Source organism: Pangasianodon hypophthalmus, chromosome 19, assembly GCF_027358585.1.
Source record: "Pangasianodon hypophthalmus isolate fPanHyp1 chromosome 19, fPanHyp1.pri, whole genome shotgun sequence".
Taxonomy (NCBI): Eukaryota; Metazoa; Chordata; class Actinopteri; order Siluriformes; family Pangasiidae; genus Pangasianodon; species Pangasianodon hypophthalmus.
The window spans coordinates 9,243,465-9,257,897 of NC_069728.1; the positions used below are offsets into that span (position 1 = coordinate 9,243,465).

The 14,433-nt window shown below is 39.2% G+C and overlaps 1 protein-coding gene across 3 annotated transcripts in view; it reads right to left on the reverse strand.

The window, feature by feature from the left end:
• LOC113545152 (kelch-like protein 29) overlaps positions 1–14,433 on the reverse strand; it is a 179,279-nt gene that overhangs the window by 154,466 nt on the left and 10,380 nt on the right. The window contains exons 2-3 of one of the 3 annotated variants that reach the window (XM_053242151.1): positions 13,637–13,705; positions 3,404–3,512 (exon numbers count right to left, since the gene is read on the reverse strand). The exons of 1 other annotated variant lie outside the window; for it this stretch is intronic. The gene's annotated coding sequence lies outside the window, so the exon portion shown is untranslated. The remainder of the gene's footprint in view (positions 1–3,403; positions 3,513–13,636; positions 13,706–14,433) is intronic. One more of the 3 variants, XM_026944328.3, reaches the window with a different exon arrangement.

Below are 14,433 nucleotides of genomic sequence, written 5' to 3' on the forward strand. Positions count from 1 at the left end.
TCCCATTACTTTTGAGCCTGTGAAAATGGAGGAACTCTGTAAAAATGGCTGTAATTCCTAAACGGTTAATGCAATATTTTTGTTAAACCCCTTGAATTAAAGCTGAAAGTCTACACTTCAGTCACATCTTGACTGCTTCATTCAAATCCACTGTGGTGGTGTACAGAGGCAAAATTACCAAAATTGTGTCACTGTCCAAATACTTACGGACCTGACTGTATATCAGTGCCTTCAGATTCACATACTGCAAAAATGTACAGGGCCAACTACATTTTAAATTTTAAATGCAAGAATTCAATATATACTATATAAGCAGCGTCTGATAAATCTCTGGGAATGATATTTTGGTAATTTTCCATATAGAGAAGAAACAAAGAACAAAGCTATAAAAGCTATGCATAATGCTTTATTTGTAATAAAGCAAAAGAAACACAGTTGGATTTTTTTCTCCCGTTTATACTGCAACCTTTATATCCTTAAACGAATAAACCCTCAAACCATCTACGTGTCCTAAATACAAACACGCTCCTGGAACACTCAGCCACTTCCTCTAGTTCTGCCTAGGTATATCTCAGTTTTAAAATAAGATTATAACGGATTTAGAGAAGTTTTTCTGATGTACACTTTACAAAATTCTGGAGGGTTTATTTTTTCATTCTGGGGTTGATACATAAAACACTTCCACTTTCTCCATCATGTGATATTACTCTAGCTCAAAGGTTATGATTTATTGGCTGAAAGTGTATCTTGGTTAATTGGACCTAAGATAAACCCTCATCTGTGCAGCCATGGCATGAGAAAACTATCAAAATACTTCCACTTGAAAGAAAGAGTGCTGTTTTAATGGGGAGCAAAAAATCTTTCCTCTTATCTCATTTATTAACATAAATTCTGAAGCAAGGGCTAGTAAGGTTTCAAATGGAAAGCTGACCAGATTTTATGCAGTGGACAACAATATTCAAATGCAACTCTCATAGTGCGCTATCCAGGGCGGGTGGAGGCAGAAATTTTGACCCATGACCTGACCCATAATGTTAAAGGGAAAAGCAGAACAGAAAGAAAACCTGATCAACATTATACTGTTCCTGGCTATCCTTTTTTGCTCTTAATGCTTTCAAAAGGACTGACTAAAGTTCACTGACAGCTCTGAGGTTCAACTTCCATGCTCAGAAGTTCGCTGAGCACATTTCAGCCTAGACTACTTTTTGAACAAGTGCAGGATTTGACAAGAAAGTGCAGTTCAAGTCCAACTATACTGGGCCTGAGTGAAAATCTGCAACCCAAGAGTAGTTCATTTCATTTTAATGTTGTACCTGTTAATGACTATTCTTCAGCAGGGGCACTGATTAGGAGACAGCTTTATCTGGATTAAGGATGCACTCCTATCTAGCTAATATTTTGCCCATTCAATAGCTATTCACCTATTGAAGTCTACATTATTTTTCATTTTTTCCCCCATTTTCTCCCTGCACCAGTCAGCTCTCCGCTATCATACGACAGCTACCAACTGGCGAGGGAGAAGGCTAGCACATGCTTCCTCAGAGACATGTGAAACCACCACATTTCTTCAAACTGCTGTGTCATAGGACAGTGTAACACACTCGCAGGAAAGTGCTATCTAGCCTCTTCCACATACATGAGCTCACAGATGCCCACTATTGGCTATTGTCTCTATTGTAATTAACAGGGGATAGAGAGTATGCTGTCCCCCAACCCAGAGATCACTTTAAACAAGCAAACCATGTTAAAGATGGACAAACCTTTTTACTTGTATAGTGTTCACCTAGTGTTAGGGTTGTCTTTCAGTTCTCCAAAAGAAATTTGTAAGTTTGTTAGTATCGGGTGCGTGTGGTGCTGTTCTTCGGTTTTAGGTTTTCAGACTCTGACATATACAGTAAGCCTAAATATGTCGCTATAATCACAGTTGCTATTATTCATCTACCAGATTTTCCCATACAATTCTGCACAATTTACAGATGTGTCACTCTACATATACTGCATGTCTTAAAGGTACAATAACAAATAGCAGCCTGTTTAATTGTCATGGATAAACGGAGGTTGGAAAAAGGTCATGTGGAAATGAAAAATAAAATAAAATGCAAGAAACATGTACAATTTGAGTCATTTAACATTAAAATCAGGTATGTGTTCTCATATATGAAACTACTAATTACACAATCCCAGCATGTTTCATCTGCTGTAGCTTCCAAATGAGGTCATGGAATATATCTGTACTCAATATATTATTCTGCTTTCCTCATTGTAACACACCCATTTTATCACGTATTGTTAACACAAAAATGTTAACGTTAGCTAATAAGTTGTCAGTTGTGTTGGTGTAGGGGAAACACTTGAATGTGTAGTGCAGTTTTACTCAGGGCCACCACTGGAAAATACTGGTTTATAGCAAAGTATGTCCTAGAACATTTGGTGCTCTAAATTCACAGAATCCAGCCTTTAATAATTGGAATATTTGTTCCACTAAGCATCAGCATCACAAGTTCTATGCAATACTCATGTCAATCAGAGTTATGAAGGAGAGTTTTATCCTCTCAGTGAGTGTTTAAATTAGTACAGTATGACAGATTAGCCAGCACATAACCACAAGCCTCTTGGAAAAGTGAAAGACTAAGTCATCAAAGACTGTGTTACAATCTGTTCACAAATGGAATCAAGAAAAAAATTTGACTTTCAAATCCAGTGTTCGAGAGCACATGTCATCGCCATCTAAACTGATTGCCTGGCATTTGGGTGTGACTAGAATATGAAGTGCAATGAAAACACGCGGAGTGTCCGGCACAGATGGTGCTCGGAGGCTGAGAGAGCCACTGAGCAACATAGCCACAAGGCATGAGCCAGAAAAGAATCCTCCAAAGCAAGTGTTGAAGAAACAGAGAGCAGTGCGCCAAAAGATGAGTTTTAGGAAAGAATCTTCATTTAACAGCACCATCACTAAACGGAGAGAGATGTGCACAACTAGGGTCAGATCCCTGCTGTCTCCCTGTGTGTCCCAGAAGTCTCTCTAACCTCGTATAAAATGCCAGTGAGGCTGCCAACGAAAGCTTGCACTTGCAATCAACACACAAAAGTCAGACTGTACTATCTTTGGAATCCAGAGGCATTGAGGCCAAAAAACACAAGAAGAGGGGGAATAAAAGAAAAAGATCTGCTCTGACTCAACTCACAGGATCTGTGTTCCTCAGGGCATGGGCTCTAAGGCTGTGAAAGTTACTTTCGTCCTGTGTTTATGATAGACTTTAAGTGATAAATCTGCATATGCCCGAGTGTCCTCAGCTGTAATATGCATCTAAGTGGTCCAGTGGGAGAGGGCTGGAGGAACGAAGGCCTTTCAGTACCTGAGCGTGGTGTGGAGAAGGAATGCGGACCTGCAGGAAAACTTTACCTAATGCCTTCCACAGCTGCCTGGCCCCGGTCACAGCGCTGCACAATGCCCCTTCAGGCCCAGCGGGCGCGTTTTACACACCCACCGCTACAGCTCATGCTCCATTAACCTGAGGAAAGGAAAAACACAGGCCCCTGAGGCAAAGGGCCTCTGGCTTCAAACACCCACACACAAACCTCCTCGGCCCACCTGCCCCTCACATTACTGTGTATAATGGCTGTCTAAAGCCATAAATAAGCAGCAGAAAGGGTAAGGTGAAGCTCATGAGCTGAGCATTTACAAGGGCTGAGAGCAAGCATATGCTCAGATTTTATCAGGAGAACAGGAAACTAATTTGACACAGAGATCATACAACTAAAGTCAAGTAAGGTTGAAAAAGCATGATAGTTGTGAATACACTAATTAATACATGTTAGGATTCAGGAGTCGTGTAGGTAGGTAGGTAGGTAGAAAGAAAGAAAGAAAGAAAGCAAGAAAGAAAGCAAGCAAGAAAGAAAGAAAACGAGGTACTTTACCAGAACACAGAGCTATCTGACCTACTTTGAGCTAAGAGCAATTAAGTGAAATGACAACCATCACTGACTCCTTAGCTGACAGAGATATTAAACTCGTTTATACTCCTGAGACACATTGATTTTCACAGCCAAAACAAAACATGCCACCTTAAAATTGGTGAAAGACGTTTCAGGCTGAAAAATCCATGATTGTTAACACCACATGGAAGATGAGAGCATTAACAAAGAATCCCTAGACTGGTGTCTCTTTTAGTAATATCCACTTCAATTTTTCCCACACAGGTAAAGAGTTAGAGATTCTTTGACTGGCAGCCTTTACATACAAGTGACATAAACCGAAAAGGCTTCATTTCTAGACATTTCTAAAAGGCTTCTATCAGTGGGACATAAAGACGGCATACATTATACTGTTGTTACAATGTAATGCACCTGCCATAAGTATTCAGAAAAATGTTATGAGCAAACATATAATTTTGTTGATACAATGTAATGACTGACAGTTTTAATCAAATCTGAAAGCAAATCTGAAAGCCCAGATACAGTCCAAACAAGTCAACAAAAATTTGTTACTTGACATTGAAGGCATTGACTGAAGTGTTCATTAAAGAGGATACCTTTTAGGATAAACCTTTATGGATGTTTATGCAGATATCTTACATTCCTATAAGCACCGCCTTAAGTAAATTATTACCAAGAAAACAAAAGACCAGAGCAAATTAATGCAACAGATTTTTAGCCAAGGCAGAGCTGTGAAAAACAGTGAATTAACACATGCACACTACCAGGCGTCCGGCTTATTCTTAACTCGTAGTCTACCAAGCTACTGAATTAAAACAACACACAAAGCATATTTTATGAATATCAACCTTAAAGCAATACACGTATCAAATACACCCACCTTCCACTTCAATAGGAAAACCTATACAACTACTCATTCATGCAATTATCCAATCAGCCAATCATGTGGGATCTGTGCATTGCATAAAATCATGCAAATACAATTCAAGTGCTTCAGTTAACATTCACATCAAACATCAGAATGGAGAATAATGTGATCTGGGGCTGGTTTCACTATTTCAGAAACTGCTGATCTCCTGGGATTTTCACACGAAACTGTCTGCAGAGTTTACACAGAATGGTGCGAAAAACAAAAAAAACATCTACTGAACAGCTGTTCTGCATGCGGAAGAACACTGCGATGAGAGAGGTCAGGGGAGAATGGACCATAACTAACCACTTTTACAACCGTGGTGAGCAGAAAAGCAGCTCAGAATGCACATCACGTCGAACCTTGAGGTAGATGGGCTACAAAAGCAGAAGACTAAATTGGGTTCCACTCCTGTCAACCAAGAGCAGGAAACCGAGGTCACAGTCTCGACGAAACCGAACAGTTGAAGATTGAAAAGACATCGCCTGGTCTTTTTCCAATCTTCAGCTGTCCAGTTTCGGTGAATTCTGTGCAAACTCTAGAGACTGTTGTGTGTGAAAATCCCAGGAGATCATCAGCTTCTGAAATACTCAAACCAGCCTGCCTGGCAGACGTATTTCACAAGATTTTATTTTTTTCCTCATTATAATGTTTACTGTGATGCTCTTGACCTGTATCTACATGATTTTATGCACTGAGCTGCTGCCACATGATTGACTGATTGGATAATTGCATTAATGGGCAGGTATAGAGAGGTTCCTATTAAAGTGGCTGGTAAGTGAACCATTATTCCAAGTAAGCAAGGTCCAGACTACAGAATATACATCCCAGACACATACAGCTCCTACCAACTCTTACTACATAACCTAAGCATGCATGATCAGTGCATCTTACAGAATGTCTCAACATTGCTTGACATTTGTCTCATCTACTGACGGTCACTATCGCTGCATTAAAGATTAGGAGAAGTGACTCAACAGCAGCACTCAAGCAATGAAAGCACTGAATCAGGTTAAGAGAAATATATATTTTATGGCAGCTTTCAGGGTCAGCCAGTGTACATCTAAATGAGATGAAGGAGGATTTGTCAGAGATGATTTGGGCTGATTGAGTAGGTGTCTCTGCAGTGCACAAATACTGTGTCTGCTCTCCATCTCCAATCCTACCATAGTTCTCTAGTCCCCATCTAGTAAGGCACTGTAATTCCTCTAATGGCATATATGGAAAGACAATTAAGGTAGGGTTTACTATCTTAACCTACAATATTGGATTAAATAAGGTCAGCTCGTGAATAAAGCCCTGAAGAGACAATGATGATAGACATAAAGGGGTCACGCTTTGACATCTGACATGTGCTCACGGTTCCTCATGTAATACATTCACTAGAATAGCTTCCAGTGGTGCTCTTAAATAGCAACGGGTTGGTTCGTGTCATGTACTTCTTACCTACTGAGGAAAAATAGAGACAAAGGATAAATGTTCAGGAGTCATTTTCTAAAGTTAAAAAAAAAAAAAACTACAGGCTCTATCACCATATTTGAATCCACAGTCAGTGCAAAGGCACGACTGAAATATTTAACAGAATATTCTTCATAAGACTGAAGACGGATTGGGTCAAAAATTAGAAATGATATATAATGAAATGGCATACACCTCAGGAATGCATCCCTTTAGGTCAACCACCTCCAATTTCCCGCTATACCATGTGTCTGACATCTGTACAGCACATGGAGCCAGTCTATAAATCTCTCTGGAATCCCTTTAATGGAGCTACAAACACCACTAATGGATGTCCTGCTGCTATCGAGAAAAATGAAAGCAAACTATCAAAGCTAACCTTAGCCTCATGCCATGCATTAACTTCCACAGTGATGCCACTGATGAACCACTGATGCGCCACATCTCTGGATTATCTTTAGAACAGCAGCTCAACACAACATGACTTTACAACGTATTCAATACAACATGGACTATTCAGTCATTTTATATAATTATCCTGTATCACAAAAAATTCAGAAATTGGATCTGGATTTGCTCATTAGGGTCATTCCTCTTGAACACTACTGTATGTGCGTTCTAGAGAAATCCAAGCCATTCTGCTGCTGTTTCCATAAGTTTTGGTTGGACCCAATCTTTCCAGTGTGGTTTTTAGAGATGGTTTGCCTGCTCATTTGCAGACATTTTTGCCCCAAAGCAAACCCAAACAAAGAATACGATCCAAAACCGCCAATATGATCCAGAGACCACATCTGCAGCTGACAGGTAAGGCAACAAAGTACCAGAGGCAGCCCAAGTATGACCCATTCTTCTGCCTACCTTCCTACAGCACTCGATCCTAAAATAAATATACAGGAGCTCCAACTAAAACATATGAAACATTACACTTCAATGTAACATTTTTACTGATGTTTCTCTGGGACTGCGATTAAATCTCATTAAGACATGTTGGCCCTCAGTCATCACAGTAGAGCAGAAATAAGCACAGATTTCAGCACATAGGATTTCGTATCAACAAAACTGCAGCTGATGCATGAAACTGGTGGTTTCACCAAAAAAAAAGGTGATTTGAACAGTATTTGATGAATCAGCTTCAGACGGGTGGACGCAAGCTCAAGCCCAATAGTCCCTTACATGTCATACGCACCATATACAACCACACCCCAATTTACCCTCTTATACATCTAATTTACATTAAACACACCCTAATTTATGCAGCTGTTGAGAAGGTGAGGCAATAAAAGTAAAACATGCTATAGGTTTTCAAGAGCTGAGGAAAGAATTAAATGGATAGGACAGTAAATTCATTTCAGTGAAGCTGGGAGGTGCTTGTGTCTGTGGTTGCTGCATATAGAAATGTTTTTTTGAAAGCATCAATAATAGCATATAAGGAGAACACAAAATGAAATCTTAAAAGTAAATAAAATTAAATATGCAATATTTCATTCATATATTTTCAATATAATTGCAAGTAATGTAAGCATATACAGCTAGTTATGGAAATACGGTCGGGTTTTTTTCTAAAGCTGTTTAAAGCCAATCAGGTAAAAAAAAAAAAAAAAAAATGATTTAACTGCAGTCAGGGTAAACATATATATAAATTCTATATAAATTCATTTTGGTCAGCAGACCAAAATGAATAAAATCATGTCTGGCCTGTTTCAGTGTTGAAATGAGATTGTGTGGGCAGCACAGTGGATAAAGTGGTTAGTGTAGATGAATGAATCAATGAATGGAGTTCAAGCATTTTTCAGATTTAGACACATTTTACAATCAGTTTAAGGTGAACTGGGCTTGAAAAAAACAAGACCAGTGACATCTTTCCAAGGACGGACACAGGCTGCAGGGCACGGGAACCTAGCAGGAACTTCATCACAATCAACCCCCTGCTTTTCCCCGAGTCCACCATCGTATCTTCCTACAGGCCGATTTAAGTCAGACCCCGTAACAGATGTCTATGGATGTGTCTGTTCAGTTGAGATTTTTTTATTGCTATATAATTAGAAATTACCTCCTTTAGGTCCCAGGGATCTAAAGGTATAATTAATCATTTGTAGTGTATGCTGTCGCAAGAATAATTGTAATATACATGTTTGTATGTTAAGAATGCAAACAGCCATTGCTTCAGAGGAGCTCAGTTTTCAGTTTAGTGTCATAATTACTGGGAAAATGTGTAGAACACAGACAGACAGTGAGGTCTCATTACTATTTTATAGAGCATCTTCAAACACCAGATATAAACCCCCACGTCTACATCTGACAGGTCTGTTTCTGCTGTGTTCTCTAAATTCCACATTTAATGCTGGACGGAGCGGGTAAACACTGGATAGGAGCTGAGTAACAGATGCAGGAAAGTCGGGTACGGGGCCAGCTGATTGGCAGGCATAACTTAGTGTAATGGCTGTTTGAGATGTTAACTGCCAGCAGGCAATGTGAGAAGAGGTGTCTCCTGAGACAGTGACGGGCCAGAGGTTTCCTATTCGTTTGGGTTGTGATGACAGGCTGGTTTGTTCTATAAACCCGTGGCTGCTATGGAGGCATAGGCTTTAACTCTCATTCACTCTACTTCAAATTATATCTCCCTTCCTTTCTTTCTCTCTTAATTCCACAAATCTTGTTATTCTCATTTATAAATGTCAAACGGTCATCTAGGCTGTTACTCACATGGAACACTTTGGCAGTCCTTCTGCATAACTACAGCTGCTGATTGATGCAAATAAGACACAGGTTCATTAATGCACTTGTGCAAAAATGCAAAAAAGCTGAAGACTCAGGTCTAGACACATCATTAACCTGACCCTTTGGCTGAAAACTATCCATTAGGGCTACAGACACTCTCAGTATTGAGTTCCTGAAGGTATCTCTGTCCATGCTAAAAGCAGAAGCTCAGAGAGATACTGTGTTCCATTAAGCTAGTGATCTTTCATTTGGTCATCCATAAAACAGGAGATCGGTGTCAGTAAAGCTGACACTCTTTCTAAAGTTTCTGAATACTGTGACATTTGGCAAAGGTAACATTCCCCCTCACAGCTCGTCTGAGTCTGAGTCAATCTCTCAGTCAACACCATCTCCAAATCCCTGCAGCCTGCATCCTGGCATTCACCAGAATAAACTCGAGCAAATGAGTCAAATTTCCTGAGCCGCACAGCTACTCAAAATAAGACTGCAGTTTTATTGCTGCACAGATTTCCCCCAGTACTTTACAGTAAAGATCAGTAATCTGTCACTTGATGGAATATATATTACATATAATTGTATATATTATTATTTGCAAAAAATACAACTGTCATCAGGGGACAGTGTCTCAAACTCACAACACCTCAGATCTCTGCAGACTGATTCAATGCTGAGGTTTTACTGCGTACAGATCAAAGTATTTTGGTGTAAAGAGGACAGGCTGGGAGATTCAATGTTATACGTTTCATTTCAGACAGCTGGGGAAAGCTTCTACAACTCTGTAATCAACAGCGAGATTACCCTAGTCAGATAATGACCCCTAAACATCCTGCTTCAAAGCAACTCTAAAATAAAAAAAAGTCTAATTCTAACAATGGTGTTTTATATTTTGTAATAGTCTTCATTTTGCACTGATAAGGTTTAATAATTCCACTTAAATATAAGTGTAATTATTATTTTATTTCATTTGAAATATTATTATCAAAAAACCAAATAAATACTTTTAAAAAATACTCTAAAATAAAACAAAGCTTAGTCACATCAGGGAAAAAAAACATATACAGAAGGGTGCCAATGCTCCAACTACAGGGCTTGCTAAGTGCTTCAGGAAGTAGTAGCTCAGTGGAAAGTCATTGGACTATTAAGTGGAAGGTCATGAGTTCAAATCCCAACACCACCAAGCTGTCACTGCTTGGCCCTGGAGCAAGTCTCTTAACCCTCAACTGTCCAGTTGTATAAATGAGATTAATGTTAAATAAGGAAAAAAAAAATTTACTTTCAGTTCTGTGAGTCGATAAGGGCATCTGCCAAATGCTGTAAATGTTTGATGAGTATGAACATTATGTAAATCATATGCTATGACCTTCATTCAGCATAATACAACCCAATTAAACATCTATGGGAGATTCTGGAGAGGTGTAACAGTGGTCTCTACCACCATCATCAAAACACAATTTGAAGGGATATCTTTTGGGAGAATGGGGTTCATCGCTACAGTACAGCGCAAGAGACGTGTAGAATCTCTGGCAAGACACTTTATAGCTGCTCCTGGCTCCACCTGTGGCGGTCATAATAATATCTTTCTGAGACACTTAATGTTTTTTTTCCTTTAATTTGTCACCTTTCTGTCACGCGCTCATATGCTGTGCTTGATTGTTATACTTTTTATACTTGTATTCTTTTTCTTTTAATGTTTTCCCATTTTCCAGCTCTATGTAAATTCTATTTTGTGTCACAGACAGTCATAAAAAGCATTTCACTACACGTCATACTGTGTATGGCTCTGTGAGTGACAAATAAAATTTGAATTTGAATTTGAATATATATAGCCAACATTCAAGCTACATTTAAGTCAGTATTCAAATCACTGAATACGGTAAACATTTTTCATACTGCATACTGCAATCTGAGAATAAAAACAGTGTGACTAGGTCTGTGTCAGAATCTATTGCTTGGTTGTAACTCTGGGGCTGAATGCTTGCCTGGATATTTTTGCACTTCATATTTCCTCAAATGGCACTACACTGCACAACACTAAGTCTAATGGCCTTTAAACACGCTCATATGCTGTGCTTGATCATGATGGCCTGTGAATGCAGCTCATTCACTCACATGTATTAGGCTCAATGGGCCAGACGTGATGGCATGGTGCAACCCCTGCTGTGACAAAATGCCCCAGGGAGCCAGCATGACACTGCACCGCTCACACCCACCCGGGCTTGACATGTCTTAATCACCATGTGTGCGTGTGTGTGCTGTAAGCATGGTGGTCTAAGGAGATGCAAGCATCAAACCACACCACACTCTGTTTTAGAGGAGTGAGGAAAGATGAAATAATGATGTCTATGCAAATCATGCACATTATGCATGCAATTTTCAACCCAGGACATTGAGCTATTAATAACTGTCTACACTTCTGATTTGCAGAGAATTTATGATCCATGTTTTAAGGGGCAGTGGTTATTCAGAACCTTAAAACCCCAGAACAGCCAGAAAACTATGTTGTATTGGACAAAAGCATCATTCTGTCAGATTTTTAAATAAATGTAGACTTCATAAACATCAAAGAATATAGCCCATGCAATAAATATGAGTTTTCCTGAACACTGGAGTTGTATATCGCTAGTAAACACCTCATTGGTCTTCGCAACAGACCAGTCAAGCCTCATTGACAGCATGTATACCAGTGTGAGCTGTGAATTACTATGAATGCGTTTTGTAAGCACATGCTATTCATCACTCATGCTTACATAAACTAGAGTAAAATAAATAGCTTCACCATTTCATAAAAAAAAATTTCATTTTCATTGTGCAAGAATATAAAATCCAAACTGTCAAATATATCTCCTACTTTTTATTAATTCACTTAACCCATAGTTATTCTTTGCTTATTATTAATTAACAACAGACATACATGAATATCATTCCTTTGTCCTTACTTAAATGTTTGATTTTGATGCACATGATACATTATATGGCCAAAGGTTTGTGGACACCTGACCGTCACACCCATATGTGATTTTTGAACATCACATTCCAGATTTAGTCACGTCTTTGCTATTATAATAACCTCCACTCTTCTGGGAAGGCTTTGCACTAGATTTTGGAACGTGGCTGTGGGGATTTGCTCATTCAGCCACGAGAGCATTAGTGAGGTCAGGCACTGATGTTGGATGAGGAGGCCTGGGGTGTTCCAATTCATCCTAAGGGTGATCAGTGGGGTTGAAGTCAGGGCTCTGCGCAGACAACTCGAGTTCTTACACTCCAACCTTGGTAAACTATGCCTTTATGAAGCTCGCTTTGTGCACAGGGCCACTGTCAGCTTGGACCAGGTTTGGGCCTCTTAGTTCCAGTGAAGGGAAATCTTAGTGCTACAGCAAACAAAAACATCCTACAAACTTGTGTGCCTTCAACTTTGTGGCAAAAGTTTGGTGAAGACCCACATATGGGGGTGATGGTCAGGTGTCCACAAACTTAGGACATACTATAGAGTATGTACCCCTAAATAAAAGTAATGATATACTGCATTGGTTATCGAAGTGGGGGTCCATGAAGCAAAGCCTAGGGTCCGAGAATTTTTTCATTTTGTTACAGTGGTGAAAATTACAATCCAGCATTACCAGAGTTAAATATTATTGAATTTTTATAGTTATTGGCCTGTTTGAATGGTCAGTTGAATTATATGGGTTTACTAATCCAAACTTTACTAAGTGAAATACAAATAGGCCTATAAATAATGGCAACTTAGACCTAATGTATTCTGTTGGTGGAAAGTTCAGGAATAAAACGCACCAGTAAATAGCCAGAATATTACTGTATACACTTGAATAATTTGACGATTATTTGAACAGTGCCTAAAATAAATCTGTACAGAGTATTTCTTCGCAGCGAAACAGCCCCTGGCTGCAAAATGTTTGGGAACGCCTGGTATCCAGGACATCATGAAAAGGCTTAAAACCCAGGGTTTTTTTCTTTTTCCAGATTCATACTTGAAACACTGAGCACTAACACAAGCCCTTGGACAAACAGTTGAGTCATATTATGACTGGTCACTGAAAATCCCAGGAGTAAACAGCTGCATGCTACATTGAACAGGCATTACAGCAGGCTAACCCAGTTTAAATGAATTCTGCTTAATGGGCCCAGGAGCAAAGGTTCAGACATTCATGATGTTCTAAACATGACCTTTTAAAGATCTTTAGCTGTGTGAGGACAAAATCTGTAATTGCCAGGTGATAGAATTTTACTTGTGGACACTTTCGCATTTCCAGGAAGACATGAAGACGAATCCTACCATGGGACATGAAAATAGAGTGGATTTCACACAACCATAGTAAGCTGTAAATCAGATAATTTATTTGCTAGTGCTGTAGCAATCGAGAGAGGCAAAAAAAAAAAAAAGGAAATGAAGTTAGTATGCACAACAGCATGATGCAAAATTTAAAAAAAAATGCAAACAAAATAACACAAAATAATAGCTATATAAAAACTGACAAGAAATGAATAAGATCAGATAACAGCAACAGATGAAACAACACATCTCTTTGCCTTTGTGCTTTTTTTGATGGATATTGATGGGCGAAAATAAAAAACAGATCTTTTCAGATAGTGAGGTACCTTGAGTCTGTGGAAGATGATGATGCTCATCACAGTCTAATGAGATCTTTTGAGTATAGCCAGGTGTTCCTGCAAAGCCAAAAATAACAGGATTATTACACAGATCTGTGGAAAGGACAAGGAACCTGCAAGCGGCAACTCTGCAAGTGTTTCTGTTTGCTATTTTTCTATTATTCTGTACTAGATGATTCATTCATTTTCCTTCCACTTCTCCTTGTGGAGATTGCAGTGGTACTAGGTGATTTCCAACCCTATACACACTCCAGGTAGGTCATTTGTTCAAGAAATGAATTCTACTCTGTTTTGAAGACATTCCTCTTGGCCGTACTCCTGCTGGGATAACATCTCGTACAGAGGGGTGCCACATAAAAGAGCACTCTTGTCCAAAGTAAACAGTGCTTCCCCTGTTATTCCACAAAGTGTGTGTGAATCAGTTACAGCGCAGGTTTTGTGTAAACTCCGAGCACCGTGCTCATTGTGCTATAAGGCCACAACAACGAAGGGTCTTGCTTTTTCTCATCACTATGAAAAGGACTTCCAAACTTCTTCCAAGGACTTCCAATAGATGTCCTATACATAAAACAAGTCACTGACAAGGAGAATCATGTAATCACTTTCCTAGAGCTACTTGTTAAAGGTTTATGTCGTGTGACCTGAATAATAGGTTTTGGAAGTGTGCAAACTGTGTGCACTTCAGAAACCTGTGTTAAAAATTTATTCAGTGTGACCTCACACAGTAAAACCGCTCCTGTTGAATTCACAATGATGTCTGAGTTCGATTTCGTAGAGATACTCTG